We start from the raw sequence: 14043 nt of genomic DNA, 5'->3' as shown, positions 1-14043 counted from the left end.
CCGTTATGTGTTGGCTTGTTGGGGCCTGACCCAGGTTCGGAGTTAATTAGCCAAACAAATCCCTGTACTACTTGCCCTTTCGGCAATAGTCCGCGGGGCGCGGATTGAGGTCTCACTCGAAGTAGTATGGGAGGGTGCTAGAACTAGGTTTTTGCACCCTTGAGATGGCTGAGAGGTTCGACTGTTCCTTTGTTTGTTCCTACACGTAGGTGGCTTCGTGCACCTTCCGTTCCTTGCGGCCTAATACCCTGCCTTCGCGCAGCTGTAACCAGGGGTTGTGCCACGCTTTGCGCTATTACCCGAGATCTTATTTATCTTCCAGTACTAATTAAGCACCTTCGCTTACTCAAATTTCTTAAGTTATACTTAACAATATAAAACATTCGTACATGTTTGTGCAGTAACTAAACAGTATACTTGCAAATTATATCCAATCACGCATTAAACCAGGAAAATATACACATAATTATAACAAAAATTCTCTTTATTGATTCTTCCAACGGTTACAGACTCGACTCGCCCTATGCACTCAGCTGCAGGGGTCTGTGCACTCAGTTGCAGACTACTAGGCCTCTGCACTCTCAACTGCATAGCCTTCTCCTACTCTATGACCCATAGACACACTTTACACTTCGACTCAATCACTTAGACTTCTCATGCTTCTATTCTCTTTTTTTCTTTTTTTTGGTTCTATTTTACACTTAGAGCCTTGCTCTATTTATAAAATCCCATGGTCCGTGAACCATGGGCAGGTCTATCTAGACAACATTACATTACAAAAACTAGGGTGGACAACCTTGTGACTTTATTATACTTTCGCGCCTCGCGCCCACAATTTCCGGAGCTTTTACAACAATATTTGGTCAAAACTTGGGCTTTAAGCCCCAAAACATGCCTTGGGGGATTCCATACCCAACAGGCCCCCAACACAAACATCGTGACTTTCCCTTGGGGGACTTGCCCCTCCAACTGTTCTCGAACTATGGCAAGGTCATTAGCACACTGAGCTGCTGCTTGCTGGATCTGTTGCATACGTTGTTTCGAGACCTCCGTGTCAGAACTGATTCTCAAAATCTGTGCCGGTATCTGCATTTGTTTATAGTCCCGCACCTTTGTCCGGATCGTTGGAGCACAAAGACTGTGCTTCTGCTGGTTAGTTATATAGCTGGGACACTCGTGTAGGGCTTCAAATGATTGCAATTCACTTTTCCTGGGAAAGGATCTCCATTTAGTTTGACTATATGTACCACGCCTCCATCTATGACCTCCTTAACAACGTATGGTCCCAGCCAATGCATTCTAAACTTTCCCGGGAATTTATCAAACTTAATGTCATACAAAAGCACTAAATCATTCACCTTGAAGGTGTGCAACTTAATATGGTGATTGTGCCAGGCCTTCCCACGCTGCTTTTGCACCTGCTGATGAAAGCCAGCTAGGAACCATTCCTCCTCAAGTTCTTCCAACTGCGCAAGCCTTTCTTCTAGGGCTTCAAAATTCATCATACCTGTGAGCGTTGTTATGTGTAGACTTGGTACAATATACTCCATTGGCATGAAATCTTCCACACCATAAACCAGCTGGAAAGGTGTCTGTCCCATCAGTTTCTTACACGTTGTCCTATAAGCCCATAGTACTGCAGGTACGCGTAGGTCCCAATCACTCCGCTAGGTGTTGCATACTTTGGTTAGTGCAGTCTCCCGTATTTTATTGAATGCTTCTACTGTCCCATTGGCTTGTGGGTGATACGATGTGCTTTTTTGATGATACACCTGGAACTCTTTTGTTAGCACGTTGATGGTTTCGTTGAGGAAATGTGTATCGCGATCACTCATTAAGATTTTCGGACAGCCAAATCAAGTCAACACGTGTTCAAACAAAAACTTCACAGCCATGGTGGCCGTGCAGTCTTTGATCAACTGCGCTTCTGCCCAATGAGTCAGGTACTATCTCACGGTGATAATGTATCACACACTCGTTTTCCCCTGAGGTTTGATAGGTCCTACAAAGTCGATTACCCACTTTTCGAAGGGTTGTAGCATTATTTGTGGATTCAAAGGCATCTCGTTCCTCCGTGATGGTTTACCTGTCCTTTGACATATATCACAGGCCTTACGGTGTGCTTTTGAGTCCTGATGAAGGGTTGGACACCACAACCCTGCGTAGAGAATATTTTGTGCGGTCACTCGTCCTGCATAGTGTCCTCTTACAATGCCCCTATGTGCTTTCGCGAGGATCTGACTTCATTCAAATTCAGGTACATACCTTCACAGTATCTCATCATTGCCCATTTTGTATAGGTGCCTCGCGATGACAGAAAAATCAGTCGCATGCACCACCAGTTCCTTGTTCTGCTGGATGGAGTATTCCTTCGGTGCAGTCCCCATTGTCAGAAAGTGGATTATATCTTCAAAGTTCCTGTTTGCGACGTGCACAACAAAGATCTGTGTGTCAGGTAATCCTTCCTCCAAACTAGTAGGTTCCTTGCCCATCTCAATACACGACAAGTGATCTGGTCTCGCGTTTAGGCGTCTAGGCCTTACAACAACCTTAAAGTCGTATTCTTGGAACAATAAGAGCCACTTGCATATGCGCCCCCCCAACACAAGCTTATTGACGAAGTATTTTAGTGCGGAATGGTTTGCATACATCTTGAAATGTCCTCCTAGCAAATAGTGCTGGTATTTTTGGAGCACGTACATCATACCCAACCCCTCGCATTTGGTTGTGGAAGAGTTCTTTTCCACTTTGGATGACCTGCGACTTGCAAGCATGATAGGGTGATCCAAGCCCTCTCCACCCTCGTGTGTTAGCACCGTTCCCAGCGCTATACATGATGCGTCAACATGGACATGAAACTCCACATCCCATTTTGGGAAGACCAGGATTGAGGCGGAGGCCAATTTCTCTTTTAGTACATCCAAGCTCTTCATGTAGTCATCATTCCAACAGAACGTAACATCCTTTTTCAACAGTTTCTCCATTGGTGTAGTGATCTGGGCATAGCTTTTGATGAACTTCCTGTAGTACCCTGTATGTCCCAAGGTAGCGTGCAACTGTTTAACACTTCGTGGTGCTTCCAAATTCAAAATTACTGCAATCTTCGCGGGGTCTACCATTAGTCCCTATTTGCAAACCACATGTCCCAACAGGTTCCCAAAGGGAATGAGGAACGTACACTTTTTGAGGTTCAGTGTGATTTGGTGTCGTCGGCAAGTATCCAACATCAAGCGTAAGCTTGCTACATGGTGCTTAACCAATCCAAATACAGTCCAATCATCTAGATAGACCTCCAGGAATTTGTGGATATATTCTTTGAATGCTACAACAACTATGCGTGAAAAGATGGCCAGCGTGTTTTTTAACCCAAATGGAATAACATTGTATTGAGAGCAACCCCACTCAGTTGTGAAGGTGGTCTTGCTCCTGTCTTCTGGCGCGATTTTAATCTGGTGCTACCCTAAGAACCCATCAGTAAAAGAATATGCTTCTTGCCTGCCGACATTTTCCAATACTTCATCTATGAACGGAGTCGGGAATGGGTCGTGCACACAGGCGTCATTCAATTTCTTGACGTCCATGCATATTATTATCTTTCCTTTCTACTTCTTCTCATGTACTACCATAGGGCTTACCTTGTCAGATTCTTCCACTAGCTCAATAATTCCAGCTGTGAGCATTTTGTCCAATTCTACTCGAAACTTTTCCTTGTACTTCGGATTCAAGCGATAAGGCCTCTGTTTAACCGACTTCACATCGGGTTTTAGGGTGATCTTCATCATCCGTAAATGGACAACAATCCCCTTTAAGTCTGTGATCTTTGTCGGGAATAAGTCTTGGTACTCACAGAGTAACTCAGCGACCTTATCCATCGTGGCATCAACCCAATAGTTGCCGAGCATTGCATACTTCGGTTCGGCCTCCGTACCAATTTTCACCTGCTTCATTTTTATCAGCACGGTAATGTTAGGGTCTTCAATCAATGGTCCTTAAACCTTGCAATAGCCTTCAGTTTCTGTAATATTAACTTTTCACGGATCTTCGTTGTCTTCTTCAATCTTTACGTTGTAACACTCCAGCATGCAGCTCAGTTGGGTTGCCCATTCAGGCTGAAGCACTTCCATTGTCTCCTAGGGTATTTTAAAGATAGCTGCTTTTACTGCTTGTAGCGCATCATCAACAATATCCCAGCAATGATCCTCAAATGTGAAGGTTAACAGGAATCCTTCGCGCAAGATATCTCATTCGTTTGTGCCATGGCAGAGCTCCGTTTCTATTACCAATTCATGAGTATAATATCCAGGATATGACAGAACATGTGCACCCACTTAGGTTGTGGCTCTTCCCCATAGACCTTTGTCCATTTCGTGAGGTGTGTGCATGGATCATCCCATCTATCATACTTGTGTTTTAACTGCATCTTAGGCTTCCCAAACTACATGCGCATCATCCTTCTGCATTCGCGCCAGTCCTCAAAACTTCTTTGGTGCATCCCCCACCATCTTGTGAGCGTAGCTCGCAGTACCCATTTTAAAGCGTCGAAAAGCTGCTGTTCCCGTACTTCTCTTTAAAATTTGTTCAGGAAGTCATCCACTTCACTCAACCGTCATACGTAGGCAGATCTCTTACCTCTGTTGCCACGCAACGCAGGGAACGTTTCATCATGTTACAGTTGAGCGTGGTTACCTCGTGTAATTGGTTCTTCCATCATTCTATCTCCTCATCAGAATCTGATGTGCAGGAGCTTTCGCGCTCCCAAGAGATTCGGAAATCCGTGGTTGGATTTACCCAATCTTGCTCCCATGCAGTTATCTTGTAGATGCAGTTCAGATCGTCATCGCTATCATAGTTGCGCACTGGCTCTGTGTAGCGCGATCCACGTAGTGATTTTTTCTCAAAGATCATCTTTTGCTTCTTTATATTTATTACTCCATTCATGTTAGTGGCCCAATGTATTCCCAATAGCGTGGGGTAGGGATTGCTGTCATCAACAATCTCTATCACTTCGAAATTTTTTAGGGTGCTCGCTCCTTCGATATCTACTATGATTCCCTACAATCTCCCCATAGGTAGGATCTCTTGTTGGTTCACCATCTGCAGTTGGATAGGAAACCATTGCAGTGCAGGTCTACCCATGCACTCCCATGTCTGCTTCGGTAGGACGTTCGCATCTGATCCTAGGTCTAGAGTCACTTGATCCTCTCGCATTCCCCGATCTGCATGGTCAATCTCATCTCCCTTCCTGTTCGTGTCGTGTGCTTCTCGAGCTTTCGAGCTATGCGTGGTTCTCCTAGCGTGGTCCCAGCGCATCTAGTTATGAGTTCTTGCAGCCCCTTTACAACTTTTCTGTTGCGCAGTAGCTTCATGCATGTCTCCAAGAATGTAGTCAGCATCGATGGGTCCATTTCTGGCTCCAATCTATCTTTACTGTTGGCATTATGATGCATGTGTTGTACTTGATGGCAACCCACTTGTAGCAGAGTGACTAGATGAATCTACAGAAGAGATATCAGATGTGATAGAATGAATGGTAGTAGTATTTATAGATGTGATGAAATGCAGAGTAGCTTCAAGGAATCAGTTCAAAAGGCAACTCACTCAGATGACAAAGCATAGTTCAGCAGGTTAACAGTTCAGAGTTACAGATCAGACCTCACAAAATAAAGAAAGAGGGGTATACGCAGGTTCACCATTGGCCAAGCCGCGTATACACACGGGTTCACTATGTACAAGTCGTGTATACATACACACACACTTTCACAAAAGGAAAAGAGCGTATACCTTGGAAAACTAAATGTTTGGTCTGTAGTATTTGGTCCATGGTATTTTGATCCATGGTATTTGGTCCAAAGTATTGGTCCTAAGTGGTTTTGGTCCATGGTATTGAGAAAGGCCTAAAACTATAAAAGGAGGAGAAGATCATTAGGCCAAGGGGTGCAAGTATCAAATATCTGATGAAGTGTGAGATCTAGTATGCAGGTTATTGGGTTATGGTGCATTGCTGGATCTAAAAAAAGGAAGAACCTTAGCAGATGATGAGGAACTAGATCCAAGGATGGATCGGGATATTAAGGCGTAAAATGAACTATTATTATGTGTTTTTTCTCATGAATATTCTAGATCTGAATACTGACGCATATATTATTCTGTAAATAACATGATCTGGGTATGACTTAAGTCTGGAATAGTTGTAATGTTTAAATCATCATTTACAGATCTGTATGTAGGTTCACTTTAGAACAGGGGCATATACATGCTGGTTCTACATATCAAAGAAGTGTATACGCAGGTTTGCTTCGAGGAAAGAGTGTATGCATGCAGGTTCGACACATGGAAGTAGCGTATTCCTTATAAAATATGTTTTAGTTGCTTCTGTTTGTTGTTGCAGTGTTCTGGGTTATTGCTTGGGTTCTGGTTACTGTATTCTAGTGACAGCATTCTGAATGATTAGAGTGATTGATTGATTCGGTTGTGGTTGGTTCAAAAGGAGATTGGTTGATGCAGATATATTTGATGATTGAATGATGTTGTTGATGGATCCAGTCTGAAAATTTATGAAATGTGGTCCCTGGAAGAAAAGAGAAGGTTGTAGCCTTCTGTAGGCCGGCACCTACGTACTAGTAAACATATCAGCTAGTACAAGAGCTAGGGGGTTGTAGCTCCCTTCCAGTAGAAGCTGGAGAACGAGAGAAGGTTGTAGCCTTCTGTAGGTAGAAGCCTGCATACTGGTATAAGACTACACCAGTACAAAAATTGTAAACAGAATTCTCTTATTATTAAAAGAAGACAGAGATGATTGCAACAGGTGGTTTTCACCCACATTGGGTTTCCACCTTATATCTTGGTGTTCATGTGTGTTTTATGTGTGATGATCTGTTCTATTTTTTACTGCACTTGGTTTATGTTTATATATGGTTCTGATGCACTGATTAAGATCAATATATGATGAATTAATTGAATCATAAGTTTGTTGGATATATGCTAGTTGCTCTAAACACAGTTGCGTGTACACACGAGTTCCCTTATTTGAAGTAGTGTCTATGAATTTGATTATGGAAATAAAAATTATTAGTTTGATAATACTGATTCACCCCCCCCCCTCTCAGTATTATTTCCAACAATTGGTATTAGAGCAAGCCCTTCAGAGGAAGCTTAATCACTTGAAGGAAGATCCATCATCATGAGTAATCAAGAAAGCAGAGGATCCATTAGACTGCCAATCTTTGATGGGAGCTGTTAGCACCTAAATCTGCCTTAGGCTGAAGGAAGGAAAAAATTAGGGTAACCACAAACCACGCTCAGTCTGGTAGCTAGCCCTACCAGAGCAGGAGAGGGCTCTCTTCGAGTCACACTCAGCGAATGGATAGGCAAAATGGTCTGAGATGACTTGCAATGCGATGTTTACCTTAGGCTAGTAAGTGAAAAGGGATTTTGGAAAAGATTTTTTGAAGTGACCGAGCTTCTGGGATGTATATGGGACTGGCGCTCAGCAAAGAACAGAGAATCGAATATTAAAGCACAGATTATTCCGTGAGGCAAGGTAGGTGGCAAGCGCAGCAATTTCGACTTAAGGTAACGCGGAATGGAAACATTGCTGAAGAGGGTGAAAAGGGCATGGTCGCATGAATCCTTTTCAACAGAAGAGTAACACTACACATGAAATTTTCCCACAGGCAGAGCAATATAAATTGAATTCTACCTAATCTCACTTAGAAAATTTCACTGAAATGAAGCATGAAATGAATTATGAAACATAACAAGATACATATGGAACATAATTCATTTCATGCTTCATTTCAGTGAAATTTTCTAAGTGAGATTAGGTAGAATTCAATTTATATTGTTCTGCTTGTGGGAAAATTTCATGTGAAGTGTTACTCTTCTGTTGAAAAGGATTCATGCGACCATGCCCTTTTCACCCTCTTCAGTAATCTTTCCATTCCGCGTTACCTTAAGTTGAAATTGTTGCGCTTGCCGCCTACCTTGCCTCACGGAATAATTTGTGCTTTCATATTCGATTCTCTGTTCTTTGCTGAGCACCAGTCCCATATACATCCCAGAAGCTCGGTCACTTCAAAAAATCTTTTCCAAAATCCCTTTTCACTTACTAGCCTAAGGTAAACATCGCATTGTAAGTCATCTCAGACCATTTTGCCTATCCATTCGCTGAGTGTGACTTGGAGAGAGCCCTCTCCTGCTTTGGTAGGGCTAGCTACCAGACTGAGTGTGGTTTGTGGTTACCCTAATTTTTGCCTTCCTTCAGCCTAAGGCAGATTTAGGTGCTAACATAGTGGCGACCATACTGGGGAGGGAAGTTTACTTGTAGATTGTCTTACCCCAGTTCACATCTCAAGTTCCGATCTGATTATTGATGGTGGACGATGATCAGACACTGGAAAGGCTGAAAGCATTCACCTGGCGACTCCATTCACTGAAGAATCCAGCAATCAATCCTTCATGGTGACTCCACTGCAGAGAGATCAGTAGCGGTAAGATTTTCAAAATGGATCGGATTGCAAGAAGATACGCTCCCATGAGCCAAGATCACATCCCAGGTTTTCCAAATAAAATGCCCAAGGTAGATTGGTCAAAGAATTTGCCTGTGTTCAGAAATGTGGAAGGTAATGACGCTGCTCTTCATCTGGTGAAATTTCACATTCATGTGCATAGATTAAAGATCAATTTTCCTGAAGACTGTTTGATGAAAATGTTTATGGCTACCTTGGAAGATGAAGCCCGATCTTGGTATGAAAGCTTGCCACCTGCTTCCATTTATTGTCTAAAGGATTTTCATTCAATATTCTTTGAGAAGTATAAAGAATCTTATCCATCATTAAATTTAGTTCAAGATTGTTGCAAGCATGCTTATGGTTTTATTGAGAACCTTGAAAAATACTATGAGGATGATAATTTTACGGACGAATAAATCACGGAAGCATTGTATGAAAATCCGTTTCAGCAGCCTACAGAACTCTTAGAGGAAAATTTGCAGCAGGATCAAAATTAGCAGGTTAAAGATTTCCATATGACTGAAAATGATGAAAAAAGAAGTACTATTTCAAATCTGGTTGAAATAAATGAGGATACGCAGGAAAATGATGCTCCAATCTCCGAAAATGATGATGATAAACCAGATCCAGAGACGGATTGTGATCAGGAAAAACATGTTGCTCCAGATCTCATAGAAGAGAATTGCATTGTTGAGGCTGCCTCAAATGAAGAAGACAGAGTTACAGGCTTAACTGCCCTCATCTTATCAGAACACAGCCTTCCTACCAAGGTAATCCAGTCAATTCATGAACAGCCAGAGAATATCTTTGTTCAGGTAGGTGAAAACGTTTCTCTGGATGAATTTATGATAGAGGATAGAGACGTCATGCTTGAGTTTCAAGAATCATCCGAAGATGCTTTTCTTATGATTAATGAATGTAATAAGGAACATGAAAACCTGGCTATCATATCATATGAAGATAACCTACAGTACATTTACACTGCAGAAGATCAAAGCATTCAGGATTTCCATTCAGATTCTTCTTCATATGTTTCATGTGCTGAAATGTTTTTCCAAGGAGAGATCTGCTCATCTATTTGTTCAGAATTTTTTGGAGACCAGGAGCAGATTTTTACTGAAGTACATTTTGAAGAAAGATCAGAAGCAGGTGAAAAGGACACGTTGTTCTTTCAGCAGGAGGTGGCAATGGCAAATCTTCATGTTTTTCAAGATCCTCTGGCAAGTTTGTTGCAGCCAGTAGTGACGGTGATTATTGGAGTGTTCAGTGATGAAGTAGACCAGGTTCAAATAGCTTTTTGGATGCCCAATTACAAGTATCTACGGTTGACCTAGAGATCTGATAGGAAGAATCAGTCAAGAAGCCATCTTCTTGATTGGTTGCATTGGCATTTTGATATAGTTTGAGGGTATATTGTCTTGTAAGAAACACAGGTGGCCATGTACTGCCACCAAGCTTTAAGTTTTAATTCCAGGTCTTTGGTATTTTGAGTTAGTTTGCTAGGGTTAATTTTTTCAGTCATTTCAGTTTGCATTGAGTCAGTTTGAGTCAAGTTTCAGTCAATAAATTGATGTCATGTTGGTTTGTCGGAATAATGGACTCCATAGCCCAATGGACGAAGGCACTGTCTGCTCTCCCAAAGATCTGCAGTTCTTGGCACCTCCACGGAGCGGCAGTTGCCATCCCAATTGGAGCCAATGTTAGACTCAGTCTTGTATGTCCTCTGTCAAAGTCTAATTCACCAAGGTTGATTTCTCGTCATTTGCAGTCATCAAATGCCACTTTGGGTCAAAAAGAGGCATTTTAATTCTTGAGTCCAGGGTTTTGTCTCCAGAAATGTGAAATAACTCTTGCAGGCCAGAGGGAGGTTGAATAGGTCTCTTACTTCAAGAGTTTCATCATCAGTAATGCTCGAAAATGATCCTTCTCCAAAACTCTATTTTGGAGAAGAAATCGACAAATTTTTTTTTGTAATAAATTTGCATTTTAAAGTCTTCCATCATGGAGTACTTCGAATACAGGCCCTGGTCATCTTGCTAGGTTCAATAGCTCCATCAGTCTATGTAAACAGGAGGAACAGCAGTGAAATTATGATTCAGGCCCTGTAAAGTAAACATCCTACTACGATTTGTGCCCTGTAAACTAATTTGGGATTTTGCCATGGAGCACAATGGGGCTGATCATCTTGTGGACCCATTGATTCAACATGAGGATATCAAGAGTCAGCAGAAGTCTGAGGAGGAGTCGGCCTTCATAGAATCAGTGTTATTTCAAGAACATATTTCCTGGTCCAGAGTTGCTCAAGCTGCCATTATTGAATCCAAGAAACTATGGATTCTCTCTGCCCCTTCTATAATAGTTAGTGTTTTTAATTTTATGCCCTCTGCCATATCTCAAATGTTTGCTGATCATCTTGGAGAGTTGCAGCTTGCAGGAGCATCCATAGCTAGTGTGGCCATTCAAGGATTGGCCTATGGAATTATGCTTGGAATGGCAACAACAGTCCAAACTGTGTGTGGGCAAGCTTACGGTGCTAAACAGTATAGCATGCTCGGAGTCATCTGCCAGAGGTCCATGATAATAATGACTGGAACTGCAATACTCCTGGGCATCCTCTACTATTTTGCAGATCCAGTATTGATTGCCATAGGGCAGAGTAAAGAAATCTCTGCTGCTGGAGGTTGCATTCGTGTGTCCTCAGATACAAAAATGTTGCTTAACAAAGAGTTTGACCTTCTATCAAGGGAGCTCAAAGTTGTATCCGCGATTCCAGAGCATTCTTATGCTGGTTCTATTCTAAAGAATGTTGTGTTTGGAATCTTTGACGACGAAGGGAATCTTGATTCCAAAATGGATGGTTTCCAGCATACGTTGACAGTTGATTTGTATACTCTGAGTTCTGTTCAATACAAATTCAGTCAGGGAAAGTGTACGGTGCCCAAAATTATGCTTCCAGAAGACATTAGACTGTTGCAATTTAAAGCTTTCCATTCCTGGCATACCGAGCTCTTTGTGCATATTAAGGTTGATATTCTTCCAAATCCACGGCTGGAGATTGTTAGTGTTCTGGATCAAACTTTCAATGATGGAGCAATCTGTCATGCTTACGATGAGAGCAGAGCTATATTAAATTATAAAGCAAATCCATTGTTTTTGACAACCTATCTGCATGTCAAACATTCACAAAAATCCAAAGGAGAAAGCCGAATTTGGAGGTTGAAGAGTGAATTTCAGTGTTGGAGAGGCCGACAGTGTGTTGACAATGTGCGCGGCGCATACAAGGAGCGCGCGGCGCATACAAGGAGCGCGGCGCATACAAGGAGCGCGCGGTGCATAGGATGCTCGCGGCGCACAGAGCCAGAACACCACAGAAATTGTGCCACCACTTATAAATTTTAAATTCAAAATTGCTCCGGTCACACCAATAACTTCTCTGCTTTATAAATTTGAAATACATTTTAAATCCACGATTTTTTTTAGTAATCTTCCAATTGAGGAAGGATATAATATAATGAGTATAAGACAGTCGTAATAATTCTGTGAGTGAGGAAAGTTTTGATATTCTTCGGGAAAGTTTTGATCTTCTTCTTCGGTGGGCAGACGGATCCGGTTTCAGCTCCTTCACATCGATTTAGTGCAGTTATTGAGAGGATCGAACGTTTGTACAAGGGAACTAGAAGTAGTGATGAAGAAGAGCTAGATAAAATTCCAGACGATGACCAGTATGATACTGAAGACTCATTTATAGATGATACAGAACTGGATGAGTACTTCTCAGTTGATGGGGGAAAGACAAAGCACACAGGATTTTTTCATCAACAGAGGGAAATTAGAACACTCGAATGAGCCTGCTGCCTCTCCCGTGCTTGCTCCAAAGAAAAGGAGAAGGAAAGATACCAAGAAGATGCCAAATGATGAAGAGATTCCAAGCAAATTGTAAAAGACGGGTGCTCTTCGAATAAAGGCAGCTGCAAGAAGTGGACCTTTGGTGGGTATGAATGCCACCAGCTATGGTCAGGATATCACTTGTCTTTCTGTTGGTAAATATTCAGATGAAAAACCATTGAAAAAGCAAGAATCAAAACCAGGAAATGTTCACGTTGGGCCCATTTCATTAAAAGCTGAGAGATGCAAAGAATTTCATTGTAAAACAGAGCCAACTGTCATAGGCATTGAGGTGTTTAATAAGGATGGGGTAATTCCAAATATTTCGATTGCAGGCTCTAAAGAAACCATTTTCAAGAAGGCAATCATGGCTGAACCTTCAGATGGTGATATGCAATATCACTCAGATAAACATGCAACTCTTGGAACTGAATGCCATACAAGACAATTGATGAAGTACGCAAATGATATGTCAACCTCCAATAAAAGTAGAGCCTTTGAGAAAGTTGAAGAAGGTGACGATTCAGTGGATGTGAATCCTGTTGTATACCAGATATCGACCTCCAAAATCAAACCTTCACTACCGCTTCATAAGGAAGCTAGTCCTGCAAGGCCTAAATGCACTATTCTGGACAAAGCCTTCCAAGATTTGGAAAAGGGAGTTGATGAATTGTGTCCACCTTCTACTGACATTTGAGAATCAGATCAGTCATGCCAAGTGGTGAAAAAGCGTATACCTCGTGATGTCAAGCAAAAGCTTGGCAAAGTAGCTAGGTTGGCGGCAAAACAAGGAAAAATCTCGAATGATGTAATTAATCGTCTTATGGGCATTTTAGGCCATGTAATGCGGCTTAAAACATTGAAGAGAAACTTGAAGGAAATGATTGCATCAGGAATCTCGGCCAAGCAGGAAAAATAAGGTAGGCTTGAACACATAAAAAAGGAGGTGACTGAAAGGGTCCAAATGCAAGTATCTTCTTTGCAAGCTCAGGAAAGCAGGCAAGAAGGTTCATTGGATGATTTACAAGCAGTGTCAACCTCTGTAGAAAAAGGAAAATTGAATGGATGCTACAAGTGGGATTATGCAACCGAAGACCGACTTTGTGATCTCTATGATCAGTATGTTGAGGGAATGGATGAACACAAAGGCCCACAAATAAAGAAACTATACATAGAGCTTGCTGAACGTTGGCCAGAAGGTTGAATGGACAACAATGGCATAAAACATGCAGTCTATAGAGCAAAGGAGCGAAAAAAGAAATTGAATAAGATTACTAATGGTGGTGGAGAGACGATTAAACAAAATAAGGCTCCAGTAAAATTGAGTACTGACGGATGGAATGGAGATGTGAATACTGGAACTGTTTCTAATCCCAGCCGTGAAGATTCAACTCCTCGTGACAAGCAAACTATGGTGGAGCAAGTTCATAATAAATCTTTAAATAGAGGTAATATACTGCAATACAGGATCGCAGATCCAAAGTCTTCATCTATTATTGACCGAAAACAGAAGTATTTTGAAAAAGGTGAGAATAAGGGTTCAGATTGGGAAATTGAATGGAATAAATGTCGTCTCAGACATTATAATTTAAGATTGAGGAGATAGTCCGGTAAAAATGGGAACTGGAGCGATCTTGCTATTTGCAGA

General features: G+C 41.8%; 1 pseudogene; it reads left to right on the top strand.

The window, feature by feature from the left end:
* The first annotated feature begins 10670 nt into the window (after positions 1-10670).
* On the top strand, positions 10671-14001 carry LOC149185507 (uncharacterized; annotated as a pseudogene).
* Positions 14002-14043: the final 42 nt, after the last annotated feature.

Source organism: Pinus tabuliformis, chromosome 3_1 (assembly GCF_031772625.1).
Source record: "Pinus tabuliformis cultivar Carrire ecotype Pingquan chromosome 3_1, CPIR1, whole genome shotgun sequence".
Taxonomy (NCBI): domain Eukaryota; kingdom Viridiplantae; phylum Streptophyta; class Pinopsida; order Pinales; family Pinaceae; genus Pinus; species Pinus tabuliformis.
Note: the sequence above shows the minus strand (reverse complement) of the source record. Positions and strands in the feature narration are given on the sequence as shown.